Source organism: Ovis aries, chromosome 9 (genome assembly GCF_016772045.2).
Source record: "Ovis aries strain OAR_USU_Benz2616 breed Rambouillet chromosome 9, ARS-UI_Ramb_v3.0, whole genome shotgun sequence".
Classification (NCBI taxonomy): domain Eukaryota; kingdom Metazoa; phylum Chordata; class Mammalia; order Artiodactyla; family Bovidae; genus Ovis; species Ovis aries.
The window spans coordinates 82,595,424-82,610,412 of NC_056062.1; the positions used below are offsets into that span (position 1 = coordinate 82,595,424).

The window sequence follows — 14,989 nt, forward strand, 5'->3', positions numbered from 1 at the left end:
GTTCCAGAATTAAGATATGACAACTCAATGCAATATGGATCCTGTACCAGAAAAAAAAATTTTTTTTTCCCTCTAAAGAATATTATTGGGACAAAAGGAAAAATTTGAATAAGTTCTGAAAATTAGATAGTAGTGTTGTATCACTGTTAATTTACAAACTTTTGTAATCTTACTGTGATTCAACAGGAAAATGGCCTTTGCTTTAGGAATTACCCAGTAATTAGTGATAAAGGGAAGTCATTGTCTATAACTTATTCTCAAAGGATTCTGACCAAAATATATATACACACGTGTATATACACATATATGAAGAAAAAGAGAAAGATACAGAAAATGTAAAATGTTAATGTAGAATCTGAGTGAACAAATGATACTATTCTTTCCAACCTAAAAAGAAGGTGTTTTTTTTTTAATAAATCAAATATTTTTAGTGTCAGAGGACTGTTTGCTGCCACCGTCATTTGATGTTTAAGAAGGGTCTGTCTCCTGACTTCCTATGTTAACCTAATCCTCCATACTATAGAAGGAATCCATTTTGTCCTTTCCTTAGTGAAAGGAGAGAGTAAAGGTCACATTTTCTGTATAAAAATTCTTTCATATCTTTTAAAGTTTTCTTAAATAACGTTACTAGACTAAATTACTGCAAGCTCTTTAAAGGTTTCATCATGAATCATACTTGCCTGCTCTTTATCTTCATCACGCTCCTTGGACCATTCCCCTCTTACCACTTTTAGGGAGCAGCTCTTAGACTAGACAGAAAACAAATGTGTCCTCTGTGGCCTGACCACTGACACAGTAGTACCCAGACATCAGAGTCTTTTTTTTTTTCTCCCCCGCGGCTGTGGGATCTCAGTTCCCTGACCAGGAATTGAACCCAGGCCTGACAGTGAAAGCCCCCAATCCTAACCCAGAATTCATCTTCTTATTGCTTACAAGGCAGCTTCCCTTTGAAGACTACATACCAGTATTGCATTTGCGGGCTCCAGTCTTGCTCTGAGGTCTCCAGATCTTTCTTGGAGTTTTCGCTTGCACGTATTCAGTGGTTCTCTTGAACCTGTAGAGAGCCTTCAAAAGTGAAATCAAAGTGTTCTCGAATTAGATAGTGGTGATAATTGCACGAACATGTAAATAGACTAAAAACTACTGAATTGTACAGTTTTAAAAGTTTATATTATGGTATATGAATTAGATTTCTGTTTTTAAAAGAGCAAATCAAAGTATTATAGAAACCTTGTGTTCTGAGGCTACTACAAACCATTGATACTTCTTAGTTATCTGTACCAGATAAAGTTGTAAAATAGATCATATTTTATACTCCCTGGACAAATCCAATCTCTCTGAAGTGAAGAGGTAGGGGGATAGTCAGGATGGTCAGGATAATGAAATACATGATAATTTTCCATGAATTACTCCGTGCATTACACATTTAAACAAATTACTGGTCTGAGCCTTTATTATGGCAATTATTATAGATGATCTGTGTGTAAAAAGTATGGGTTTAATCATTGGCGCTGTCATGTGCTACCTTCACGGCTGTGGGTGTGTTCCTTAACCTTACCAGGACTCAGTTTCTCACCTATATAATTGAGCATGATGATAATGTGTATTTCATAGATCTCCAGGGGAGAGGAAATACGTAAAGAAGTGTCTTCTTTAAAGAAGAAAAACTTGAGAACCAAGAAGTTTACTACAAAATTGGAACCTTCCCTTGAGGAGGGGTCTTTCCTGGTGGCTCAGACAGTAAAGACTCTGCCTGCAATGCAGGTCCCTGCATTGGGAAGATCCCCTGGAGAAGGGAATGGCTACCCACTCCGGTATTCTTGCCTGGAGAATTCCATGGACAGAGGAGCCTGGCGGGCTGCAGTTCATGGGACCTCAGAAGAGTTGGACACAGCTGAGTGACTTTTCTCTCTAGACAACAACCACAATGGGTCTCACCTTAGATTAAATTAAAGACATCATCAAGGCAGGGTGAAACATTAGATAAGATTTTGCTATCTGTGGAAGGAAAACATACAGAAAAACTTTACCTGGAGAAATGTGTCATGAATCTGGGCAAGATATAACTTCTCCTTGTGGACCAAAGGGATGGCAACCCACTCCAGTATTCTTGCCTGGAGAATTCCATGGACAGAGGAGCCTGGCAGGCTGCAGTCCATGGGGTCGAAAAAAGCTAGACAGGACTGAGCGGCTGTCACTCACTGGGGACCGCAGAACTGATCCATTTAAACTGGGCATCCAGGGAGAGATGCCAGTTAGGGAGTTCCTCCCTCCAGGCCTCAACGTCCTTTGCTCAGGAGTACAGTCAGACCTCCATATCTGTGATTCTGCATCCGCAGGCAGATTCAATCAACTGAGAACGGAAAATATTAGGGAAAAAAATTCAAAAAGTACAACAATTCACATATAATTTACATTATATTAAGTATTATAAGTAGTCTAAAGATGGTTTCAAACTGTGGTGCTGGAGAAGACTCTTTCGAGTCCCTTGGACAGCAAGGAGATCAAACCAGTCAATTCTAAAGGAAATCAACCCTGAATATTCATTAAAAGGACTGATGCTAAAGCTGAAGCTTCAATACTTTGGCCACCTGGTGTGAAGAGCTGGCTTGCTGGAAAAGACCCTGATGCTGGGAAGGACTGAGGGCAGGAGGAGAAAGGGGCATCAGAGGATAAGATGGTTAGAAAGCATCACTGACTCAGTGGACATGAATTGGAGCAAACACCAGGAGATAGTGAAGGACAGGGGAGCCTAGCATGCTGGAGTCCCTGGGGTCAAGAGTTGGATACAACTTAGTGACTGAACAATGACAAGGAACAGACTGATTTCTGCCCTACTTAACACATTCTGTAATTTCTGACTTAGTGACTAGAACAACAAAGGTGGTTTAAATGGGAGGATGTGCTGTAGATTATATACAAATACTATCATTTTACAGAAGGGACTTGAGCACCTTCAGATTTTGGTATGTGGAGGTGGGGGGGGGGCGGTAGAACCAGTTACCCACAGACCCTGAGGGATGACTGTACATCCCTGCATCTCCCAAAAGCCACTCCGAGAGGAAAGAACAGCAGCAGACCTTATGTTTTAAGTCATGGTCGGTTGATGGGAGTGTTTAAAGATTTTGGGGGAAGGAAAAAAAGTTTTGTTACTCTTATTTCCTAAGTTCCTCTGCTTTCCCTGTGCTTCGCCTACTCATCTATTTGGTTGATAAAAAGCCAGTCTTGTTACTCTAATAAAATATAACCCAAAGACCTCAAAATCATTATTGCCCTGTTTTGTGTCTTTCTGAAGTATTCAAAGTGCTGTTGAGATAGTTTATTTGCTGGACACTGCCATTGGAGACAATGGTGATAGTTTTATGACAGGACTGTATCTCTATTCATTTGCATGTCAGTGCATTCTCACTTAGAGATTCCTAAATGCGTGTAACAGTCTATACAAAGTGTCGGTCCTGGTGGAAGTGTTCAGTCATTTATTTAAAAAGTATGTACTGACAGCAGCCTGTGTACCAGGCAAGACAGGTAGTAGGCGCTGAAAACATACAAAATATAGGAAATAAATGCAAATAAGGTCCTTACCCCTATTAAGTGTGGGATGCAAATAATCACAAAAGCAAACGCACCACTGCAACAGTGATTTGCAATCCTAAAGGTACACAGTGCTCTCGGATTGCACAAGAGAACATAACTACTATAAGGGAGACCAGAAAGGCCAGTGAGCAGCAGTGTTTGAATTAAAATCCAGAAAGAGGAGTGAAATAGGCAGAGGTAGGGGCGAGTAAGGAAGAGGGAACGAGATGTCTCAGCAGCATGGTGTGCAGAGCCTGTGATGGGAAGTAGTGGCAATGGAAATGGAGACTGAAGGTGCTGGAGTAGAAGGCAAGGCCTTCGGCATCACCCTCCCAGCCACCCCCCCCCCCCCAGCCACCCCCACCCACCCCACCAGCCCCATCCGCATTTTCACCAAGTCCCTTGAAGTCTCCTTGGTCACTCCCTCTACATTACTCGGGTGACCTTTCTGGCTCCAAACTGTGGAATCTTTCTCATGGCTGCAACTTGTCCACTGTGCTCTAACCTTTCCCACACATTCAGTGGTTTATAGAAATATTGAATTTTGCAGACCAATTAAGTCAAAACAGAGGGAAGGGTGACTGCCATCGAAAGCATTTCAGTTTTTAATTTTGCTAAGGATTTGTGAGATCTTAGTTCCCCAACCAGGGATTGAACCTGGGCCCACAGCAGTGAAAGCACAAATGGACCACCAGGGAATTCCCAGGAAGGGTATTTTAAAACGAAACCAATTATCATTTACTGTCTCCTTTATTTCATAAAAGAAAGGCTATTTTAACACCAAAAAGAAAGACTAATCTCAGAATAAAGGACGATCTTCATATTAGTTGTATGAATCAGCTTTGTGAAAAATTTACCACATTGCCCTTTTCTGTCTCATTCAACTTCACATTGGAAAAAAATTATATGCTACGGTTTTGGAGCCAGTACCTTGACCCCTTCTGAAAATTACCAACAAATTGATTTTCCTAAAACTCCCTTGTTTTAAACATTAATATATATTTATTTAAAGTAATATATACCACTTTGTAAATCTAGTAGTTGTACACGGCTTATAATAAAGAACATAATACCCCTGAACTCTGATTACTGCTTCCAAGAGGCAGCTACTGTCCGCTTTCAACCTTTTTCTGTTTTTGTAGTTACCGTCTCATTTGTAAATATCTAATTCTAAACACCATTTTTTAAAGTCTAAAAGCCGACTTTGTATTGCTCCCCTTCTCAAATGGAACTGGAGCTATGAAATAAAGTATATACTCTTTATATAAAATCTGAAATCCATCTATGATGCTTCTGCTGCTCAGATACAGCTCTTGGTCGTTACTATGATAGACTGTACACTTAGAATGCTGCCCTGTATTATCTACTTCAAGTAGACAACAGCTTTTATTAAAATTCTAGACTCAATTATTGATCACTGTCCTCGTGGCTGGTTTCATTCCCATGGTTAAATTCTCTTTGTATGCATATAACAACCGGTAGAACTTGTTTGTGCTTAAAACTTGGGAAAGAAATCTGGTGAGGGTACCTATCAGTTTTGCTGGCCTGAGAGGGAAGAATAAATGCTTCTGAAGTAGAACTGCTGCCAATAAGAGGACCTCCCTTTATTGTCCAGACTGGTGTCCCTGCTTTAGCTGGAGGGAAAATATCTGATTTTAATCAGAATTCATTTCTGCAAACAGCATATTAATCAGCTCATCATTCTGGAAGGCAACACAAAAAATCATTGGATCTACTCTGTAAGTTGATGGAGAGAGAGCAGAAAGATCTTTCTCCTTACGTGAGCCACTTTTGCGCTATAGAAATCTTTTCTCAAAAATAAAAGGCAAACTATCACAAAGGCAGACCTATCTCCCTACAAGAGCTGAGCTTCACCACATACACACAACCAGTAACAAGCCCCCAAAGCAAAGCTACAGTAAACTGACTTAACAGTTTAGTAATATCACACCTTGTGAAAGTCGCTCAGTCGTGTCCAACTCTGTGGCCCCATGAACTATACAGTCCATGGAATTCTCCTGGCCAGAATACTGGAGTAGGTAGCCTTTCCCTTCTCCAGGGGGTCTTCTGCATGGTAGACAGACTCTTTACCAGCTGAGCCACCAGGGAAGCCCAATATCACGCCTTAAATTTTACAAAATAATCTGCATTTGACACCTCTGCTTGTTTACAAGAGAACCACAGGTTATAAATTATACTTAAGAGTTATTAGAAGTAACGTTCTAGAACAGTTATCAGTAGCATGGTAGTGAAAATACCAAGTGTGTCATCAAAGCTTACTGCTTTCATACTTGAAAGAGACTTTTGTAAATTATGTTCCAACTTCCTTGTTTCACAAGCAGCCAGAGAAGTTAAGTGACCTGCCCAACCTAGGAGACGCAGCTAATTAGCCGCAGGGACTGTACTAGGAGCTCAGGTCTCCTGGCTCCCAGCCCAGTGCTCTTTCCCTGTTGTGTCCATGACTACACAGACAGTGTGCTCCCTCTGAGACTATGATAGGGTTTCTAGATGGGACTTGGAGATGTCTGTGTAGCTGGTTTGGGTTAAGGTTATCCCTTTTGGTAGGGAAAAGACATTTTCGGTGGAGAGCTCTTCGCTGGAGCTTAGGGATTAGAACCATCACTTGGGAGTCCACCTCTGAGGCTGACACACTGCTTCTTACTTCCCTGGAGTCTGAGTCTGGAACTAGTGCCTCACACACTGAGAATTTAGAAGGGTTTTGGTGGTGGGACTTCCCTGGTGGCTCAGCTGGCAAAGCATCTGCCTACAATGCAGGAGACCTGGGTTCAATCCCTGGGTCAGAAGATTTCCTGGAGAAGGAAATGGCAACCTACTCCAGTATTCTTGCCTGGAAAAATTCCATGGACAGAGAAACCTGGTGGGCTGTATAGTCCATGGGGTTGCAAAGAGTCGGACACGACTGAACGACTTCACTTTTACTTTTGGTGGTGGGGCAGAAGGTGGGAGGTGGACTTGGAAAGGTTCATTTTGAAGAGAAACAGGAGTAAGAATAGGAGGTGGGCCTTTGGTGAGCCTTTAAAAAAAAAAAAGTGTATCCAAAGAAATTTTAATGGATGAATTATTTTTTGGCTGGACTATACAACATGTGGAATCTGAGTTCCCCGAACAGAGCCAAGTCTCTGCTCCTTGCGTTGGAAGTGTGGAGTCTTAACAACTGGACTGCCAGGGAAGTCGCTGGGTGTGTTCTGAGTTTCATGAATCTCTGTGTAGATGATGGATACACAGGACATGATCTCTGCAGTTAAGGAGATTGAAATCTGATAAAAGAGGCAAAGTTCAAAGAGCTTGGTGAGGTGTGGACTCTGTGAGAACACAGCTCTGACCCAGAGAAAGCCCCAGGATGCTGGGGCAGATGGTGTGAACAGGAACGCTCCTCTTAACCCCTCGGTCACCGGCGTGGCTCACCCGTTTTCTATCCTCATCTTGTTCCATCCTCCAACTTGGGCTTCCTGTTCTATCCGCTCTCCGTCTTCCTTACTGAGCACTCAGCCTTCAACTTCTTTCTTCCCTTTGAAGTGTGATCTTTACCGACAGAGAGTCTGCTTGCTAAATTTCCACCATCATTTGCTCAATGGCTCTATTCTTTCGTAAAAAGCCCTCAGTTAACCTCCTTACATCCCCTGCCCTCAAAACAATGGCAACATCAACCAGATAGGAGAAGTAGTAGGTTATGTCTGGTGAGGGTCTGGATCACATGTTCGTGTCCTGCTTCCTGATCTCCAGCTTGTCTTTCCAGCCCCTTTCCTCATTCTCCTTACCCCTAACATATCAGCTATAAAAATAAAACTATTATTATTTCCTCTTTTTCCAGCTTCCATTCTTCTAGTCAGAGTTGGTCACTTGCTCTTCCAGCCCCCCGAAACTCTCCAAACTTCCTATCATATAGTATTTAAGAACTCTTCCAGCCAGATGGTTCACAGGTGGTTCTACCAAACATTTAAAGAAGACATTAATCCTTCACAAACTCTCCCAAAGATGGAAAAAAGGGAATACTTTCTGACTGGTAATAGCAGTATTACCCTAATACCAAAATCAGACAAAGATATCACAAGAAAACAAAGCTACAGGCCAGTATCTCTTATGAATATAGAAAATAAAGCAAACTGAATCCAGCAACATGTTAAGCAACTATACACTATGATCAACTGGAATTTACCCCAGGAATGTAAGTTTGCCTCAATATATAAAAGTCCGTATAAGTCACCATATTAGTAGAATAAAGGGTGAGAACCATATGATCATTACAATTAACACAGGAAAAGCATTTGAAAGAATCCAACACCCTTCTCCAGGGGGTCTTCCCAACCCAGGGATCAAACCCAGGTCTCCTGCATTGCAGGCCAATTCTTGACCAGCTGAACTTCCAGGGAAACCCCCTGGAGAAAGAAAAGGCTACCCACTCCAGTATTCTGGCCTGGAGAATTCCATGGACTGTATAGTCCATGGGGTCACAAAGACTCAGACACAACAGAGTGACTCACTTTACTAGGGTTTCCCTCATAGCTCAGTTGGTAAAGAATCTGTCTGCAATGCAGGAGACCTGGGTTTGATTCCTAGGTCAGGAAGATCCCCTGGAGAAGGAAATGGCACCCCACTCCAGTATTCTTGCCTGGAGAATCCCATGGACAGAGGAGCCTAGCAGGCTACTCCATAGGGTCACAAGAGTCAGATGCGACTTAGCGACTAAACCACCACCAACATTCTTTTATGACCACCAGGCTCCTCTGTCCACGGAATTCTCCAGGCAAGAATACTTGAGTGGGTAGCCATTTCCTTCTTAAAGGGATCTTCCTGACTCAGGGATCAAACCTGGGTCTCCCACATCACAGGCAGATTCTTTACTGTCTGAGCCACCAGGGAAGCCCGTTTTATGATAAAAACATTCAACAAACTAAAAACAGAAGGAAACTTCCCCAACTTGATAAAGAGCATCTATGAAAAACCCACAGCTAACCTCACACTTAATGGTGAAAAACAGGATGCTTTCTCCCTAAGATTAGGAACAAGACTGGAACGTCTGCTCTTGCCATTTCTATTCAACACTGTACTGAAAAGTTCTAGCCCAAGTAATTAGAAAAGAAAATAAAAGGCATCCAGATAGGAAAAGAAGAAATAATTCACAGATGACATGATATTGTAATAGAAAATCAAAAGGAATCCACATGCAAAAATATTGAATTAAAAAACTGTCAAGGTTACAGAATATAAGATTAATGTACAAAAATCAATTGTAGTGCCTACTTCAGCAGCACATATACTAAAATAATCAATTGTGTTTTTACACAGTAGCTATGAATGGCCCAAAAATGATACTAAAAAGCAATTTTATTCACAGTCTCATCATGAGGAATAAAATCATTAGAAATGATCTTAACAAAAGCGTAAGATGAATACACTGGAAACTACAAAGCACTGTTGGAAGAAACTAAAGAAGACCTAAACAGTAAGTCATCCCATGTTTATAGACTGGAAGACTTAATGTTGTTAAGATGATAGAACTTCTCAAATTGATACATGGATTAAATCCCAATCAAAATCCCAGTGGCCTTTTTTTTTTTTTTTTGCAGAAAATGACAGGCTGATCCTATAATTCATATTAAAGGCTGAAGGAACCAGAATAGTGAAAAGAATTTTGAAAAAGAAGATAGTTTGATACTCTCACTTCCTGATTTCAAAACTTACTACTAAGCTGTAGTAACCAAGACAATGTAGTATATGGATAGACATATAGATCAATAGAATACAATCGAGAATCAAAAAAGAAACTCTTAGTTACCATATGATTCTGCAATCCCACTACTTGGGCAGATAGCTGGTTAAAGTGATAATTTGAAAGGATACATGCACCCCTATGTTCATGGCAGCACTATTTACAATAGCCAAGACATGGAAGCAACCTAAATGTCCATCTACAGATGAAAGGATAAAGAAGACGTGGTGCAGGGATACAATGGAATGCTACTAAGCCAGGAAAAAGAATCATATCATGCCATTTGCCATAGCAAATGACCTAGAGATTATCATACCAAGTGAAATAAGCCAGACAGAAAAAGACGAATATATAATAACACTTATATGTGGAATCTAAAATATGGCACAAATGAACTTTTTATTGATGAAACAGAAACAGAGAACATAGAGAACTCTTACATAGAGAACAGATTTGTGGGTGACGAGGGGGAGGGCTGTGGGGGAGGAAAGGACTGAGAGTTTAGGATTAGCAGATGCAAGTGTTACATACAGAATGGATAAACAATAAGATCCAACTATATTCAATTTCCTGTGATAAACCATAATGGAAAAGAATATGAAAAAATGTATAAATATGTATAACTAAATCACTTTGCTGAAAAAAGCTGTACAATCGAATTTAACACATTGTAAATGAAAAGGAGTACATCAAGGCTGTATATTGTCATCCTGCTTATTTAACTTCTATGCAGAGTACCTCATGAGAAACGCGGGGCTGGACGAAGCACAAGCTGGAATCAAGATTGCGGGGAGAAATATCAATAACCTCAGATATGCAGATGACACCACCCTTATGGCAGAAAGTGAAGAGGAACTAAAGAGCCTATTGATGAAAGTGAAAAAGTTGGAGAGTGAAAAAGTTGGCTTAAAGCTCAACATTCAGAAAACTGAGATCATGGCATCTGGTCCCATCACTTCATGGCAAATAGACGGTGAAACAGTGTCAGGCTTTATTTTGGGGGGCTCCAAAATCATGGCAGATGGTGACTGCAGCCATGAAATTAAGACACTTACTCCTTGGAAGAAAAGTTATGACCAACCTAGATAGTATATTCAAAAGCAGAGACATTACTTTGCCAACAAAGGTCTAGTCAAGGCTATGGTTTTCCAGTGGTCATGTATGGATGTGAGAGTTGGACTGTGAAGAAAGCTGAGCGCTGAAGAATTGATGCTTTTGAGCTGTGGTGTTGGAGAAGACTCTTGAGAGTCCCTTGGACTGCAAGGAGATCCAACCAGTCCATTCTAAAGGAGATCAGCTTTGACATCTGCAAGAACTGAAATTGGCTGAAATTGATGATTTGGGGGAATAAAGGTGAAAAGGTGTAAAAGATGGGTCTCATGTTCTAACATAAGCAGTTGAAGTGGTGGTGGTAAAAATAAATAAATAAATAAAGGAGATCAGTCCTGGGTGTTCATTGGAAGGACTGATGCTAAAGCTTAAATTCCAATACTTTGACCACCTCATGCGAAGAGTTGACTCATTGGAAAAGACCCTGATGCTGGGAGGGATTGAGGGCAGGAGGAAAAGGGGAAGACAGAGGATGAGATGGCTGGATTGCATCACGGACTCGATGGATGTGAGTCTGAGTGAACTCCGGGAGATGGTGATGGACAGGGAGGCCTGGCGTGCTGTGATTCATGGGGTCGCAAAGAGTTGGACATGACTGAGCGACTGAACTGAACTGAACTGAAATGAAATATATGTCAATAAATATTTTTAAAAAGCTCTTAAACTTAGTTAATTGATCTTCTACAAGCATGTCAAGACCACTTGATAGAGAAAAGATAGTATTTTCAAAATCGTTCTAAGACAATGGGATGGCCATATGCAAAAGAATGAAATTAGACTCTTACATAATGTTGTACCCAAAACTAACTCAAAAATCATAGACCTAACTGTAAGAAACATGGTATATTTCTGCTATGGAATATTATTCAGCTATAAAGAAGAATGAAGTACTGATACATGCTTGTAAACCGGGGTGAAACTTGAAAACATTACAGTATGTAAAAGAAGCCAGTCACAAAAGGCCATATAGTGTATATTTCCATTTGCCTGAAATGGCCAGAACAGACAAATCCATGGACACAGAAAGTGGTGGTTTAGTGGTTGCCAGGAACTGGGAGGGAGAGGGGAATCAGGGATTTCTGCTAATAGACATGGAGTTTCTTTTGGGGGTAATGTAATGTTCTAACTTTATTTTTTATTTTATTTTTTTTTTAGTTTTTTATTTTTTAAATTTTAAAATCTTTAATTCTTACATGCATTCCCAAACATGAACCCCCTCCCACCTCCCTCCCCATAACATCTTTCTGGGTCATCCCCATGCACCAGCCCCAAGCATGCTGCATCCTGCGTCAGACATAGACTGGCGATTCAATTCACATGATAGTATACATGTTAGAATGTCATTCTCCCATAATGTTCTAACTTTAGAGTGTGATGTGTACTTCACAACTCTGTGCTATACTGAAAACCACTGGAGTGTACCCTGTGAAAGCAAGAATTTTATGGTGTGTGAATTGTATGTCAATAAAGCTGTTGCATAAGAAGTTCTTATCATATAGCATTAAAACAATGTGTCCGTATGTATTTTTTCCTCTACTGGAATTAGACTATGAACTCCCTTCATCCTTACTCATTTTACATAGTCAGTGAACACAATAAATACTTGTTGATCCAGTAAGTAATTCTTTGAAATCTTTGAAAGCAGTGTTAAGACTTGAGCAGGCAGTTGGGAAGAAAGATTATTGGTGTCAGAGCAGAGGTATGAGGAAGGGAGAGTGCGCGGTTGGAGCAGGTAGCATTTCCCTAGGCCGGGAGACCCAAGAGAGGTAGCAGTCTAGATATGGGTGGCGAGGGCGGCGCTATTCCATTCTTAATTGTTGTTAAATATTGTTAACTGCTGGTGTTTCACTAACGATATTTTCAGGAAAAAAAAATGCTGATTCAACCCCTCTTCTTTATGCCTGTTCCTACCTCCTTAGATTAGTCAAAGGCACAGAGGAGATGGCTTCAATGGGAACAAAACAGAAAGGAAATAGATTCATCGTTGTCTGCCACAACGAGCTCTGGAAACACACAATGAGCTCATTCTGGAAATCCTGCCTAAAAAGCCTAAGGACACGACTGATGTGATTTAGCAGCAGCAGGAATTCCCTGGTGGTCCAGTGGTTAGGACTCTGCACTTTCTTTGCTGAGGGTGTGATTCAATCCCTGGTCCGGGAGCAAAGATCACCCAAGCAGAGCAATGTAGCAAAAAAAAAAAAAAACCAAAACAAAACCCTAAAGGGATCGGTCTGCTTCCTTCACACAGCTACTCTGCCTGCTTTCATGCAGTTTAAAGCCAGGAGCCTACTCTCTGTACCTACTTGCCCAGCTTCACTCCTTCTGTCTTTCATTCAGTAAGTATTTATCAAACACTTTTTGCTGAATATCGTGCCGCACTGGATATGTCAGCTGGCTAGTAAACTGCTCTTAATGTATGTCGCAGCGTCCAGTGTTGAGCTGAAGCGTTTTCACAGCATTATTAGTAGCACCATTTTAGAAAGAGCTTAAAAAACTGGGCTCTAGTGAATGTGTGATGCACTGTTGTGCATTTAAATAAGAGAGAAGGAACCATGCGGTATTCAGGAGCTTCCCAGCGGCTGGTCTGTAGAAGAATCTGCCTGCAAGGCAGGAGATTGCGGGAGACATGCTTCCGATCCCTGGGTGGGGAAGAACCCCTGGAGGAGAAAATGGCAATGCACTCCAGCATTCTTGCCTGGAAAATCAGATGGACAGCGGAGCCTAGTGGGCCTTGGGGTCGCATAGTCAGACACGACTGAGCGACTATGCACGTATGCAGTATTCAAGGATTTCACAGGCAATATTCCATGTGTTTTGTTGTTCAGTTGCTCAGTCGTGTCTGACTGTGACCCCATGAACCCCAGCACGCCAGGCTTCCCTGTCCTTCACCAACTCCCAGAGTTTACCCAAACTCATGTCCATTGAGTTGGTGATGACATCCAACCATCTCATCCTCTGTCGTCCCCTTTTCCTCCTGCTCTCAATCTTTCCAAGCACTTAAATCTGTTCAAAAGAAAAAGGGTAGGACAAGTATTTATTTTCATTTTGTAGTTGAGACAGGTGAGATTTGGGTAGGTTCACTGATTCCTTCAATTCATACAGGTAGTAAGCAGCAAAGGCAGCTTGGGAACCCAGCTGTTACTTCTAATTGGTTGCTTTTTCTACTACCCTTTCCCCAGTCAGGAAGGTCTGACTTCATAGGGGGCAGCTATCTCTGCCTGTGTAAACAATAAGGCAGCAGAGGTTTGCTCTTTTTAAATTTTTAATAAATCACCACCATGCTTATTATCAATTTTATAAAGAGGCAGCAAGAAGCCAAGTAATGAACATAGCAGATGGTAGCACTGTGAAAATATGTTTCTGTGAGACTTGGAAGTGCACAGTTAATGAGAAGAGAAATCTAATCTGTAGACTGCTAGTCTCTAGCGAAGTGTGTCGTTCCTGACCCAAAGTTCCCTCCTGGAGATCTTTCTTCTTTACCTCAGTCATCTGCCTCTGTGGGAATGGTTTCCAAAATCAATTCAACAAATGCTATGGGCTGACAAAATGCCTGGTGCTCTGGGAACATAACCAAAATGAGGCCCACCCGAGCTTTCAGAGTCCCTCGTTTATATTAGGGAAGCAAATAATTAAAACACAGTGTGAATACATGTATAATGGGCAAGTGATGTAATAATATGGACATTTCCTTAAGAAATAAAATTAGGAAACAGTTATGTGTAGGAAACAATTACTTGTACTTAAGAATAATTCTGGGGACTTCCCTGACAGTCCAGTGGTTAAGACTTTGCTTCTATTGCACAGGGTGTGGGTTTGATCCCTGGTCAGAGAACAAAGATCCCACATGCCACGCACTGTGGTCAAAAAAAAAACAAAAAAGAATAATTCTGCATCTGAAATCTTAAACCTTAGACAACCCCCAAGCTTTCCAACTTCCTTAATGAAAATAACATTTTTATTGATCAGCTACTATGGAGAAGGCAATGGCAACCCACTCCAGTACTCTTGCATGGAAAATCCCATGGACGGAGGATCCTGGTGGGCTACAGTCCATGGGGTCGCTAGGAGTCAGACATGACTGAGCGACTTCACTTTCACTTCACTTTCATGCACTGGAGAAGGAAATGGCAATCCGCTCCAGGTTTCTTGCCTGGAGAATCCCAGGGACGAGGGAGCCTGATGGGCTGCCGTCTATGGGGTCGCACAGAGTCAGACATGACTGAAGTGACTTAGCAGCAGCAGCAGCAGCATGGACATTATGCTAACTGCTTTATAGGGAGTACATTTCATTTAATCCTCATGACCACTCTATGATTATTTTTCACCTTACAGGTGAGAATTTGCCAGGTGGCACTAGTGGTAAAGAACCCACCTGCCAATGCCAGAGACATAAGAGACACGATTCAATCCCTAAGTCGAGAAGATCCCTTGGAGGAGGACATGGCAACCCACTCCAGTAGCCTTGCCTGGAGAATCCCATAGACAGAGGAGCCCGGTGGGCTACAGTCCATAGGGTTGCAAAGAGTCGGACATGACTGAAATGACTTAGCCCGCATGCGTAGATGAGGAATCTGA

The 14,989-nt window shown here is 41.5% G+C and overlaps 1 long non-coding RNA gene across 1 annotated transcript; it reads left to right on the forward strand.

Annotated features, from left to right (window-relative positions):
• The first annotated feature begins 5,284 nt into the window (after window positions 1–5,284).
• Window positions 5,285–11,921, forward strand: LOC132657197 (uncharacterized). The gene is made up of 2 exons (XR_009595008.1): window positions 5,285–9,037; window positions 10,038–11,921. It is a non-coding gene; the product is annotated as an uncharacterized LOC132657197 (long non-coding RNA).
• Window positions 11,922–14,989: the final 3,068 nt, after the last annotated feature.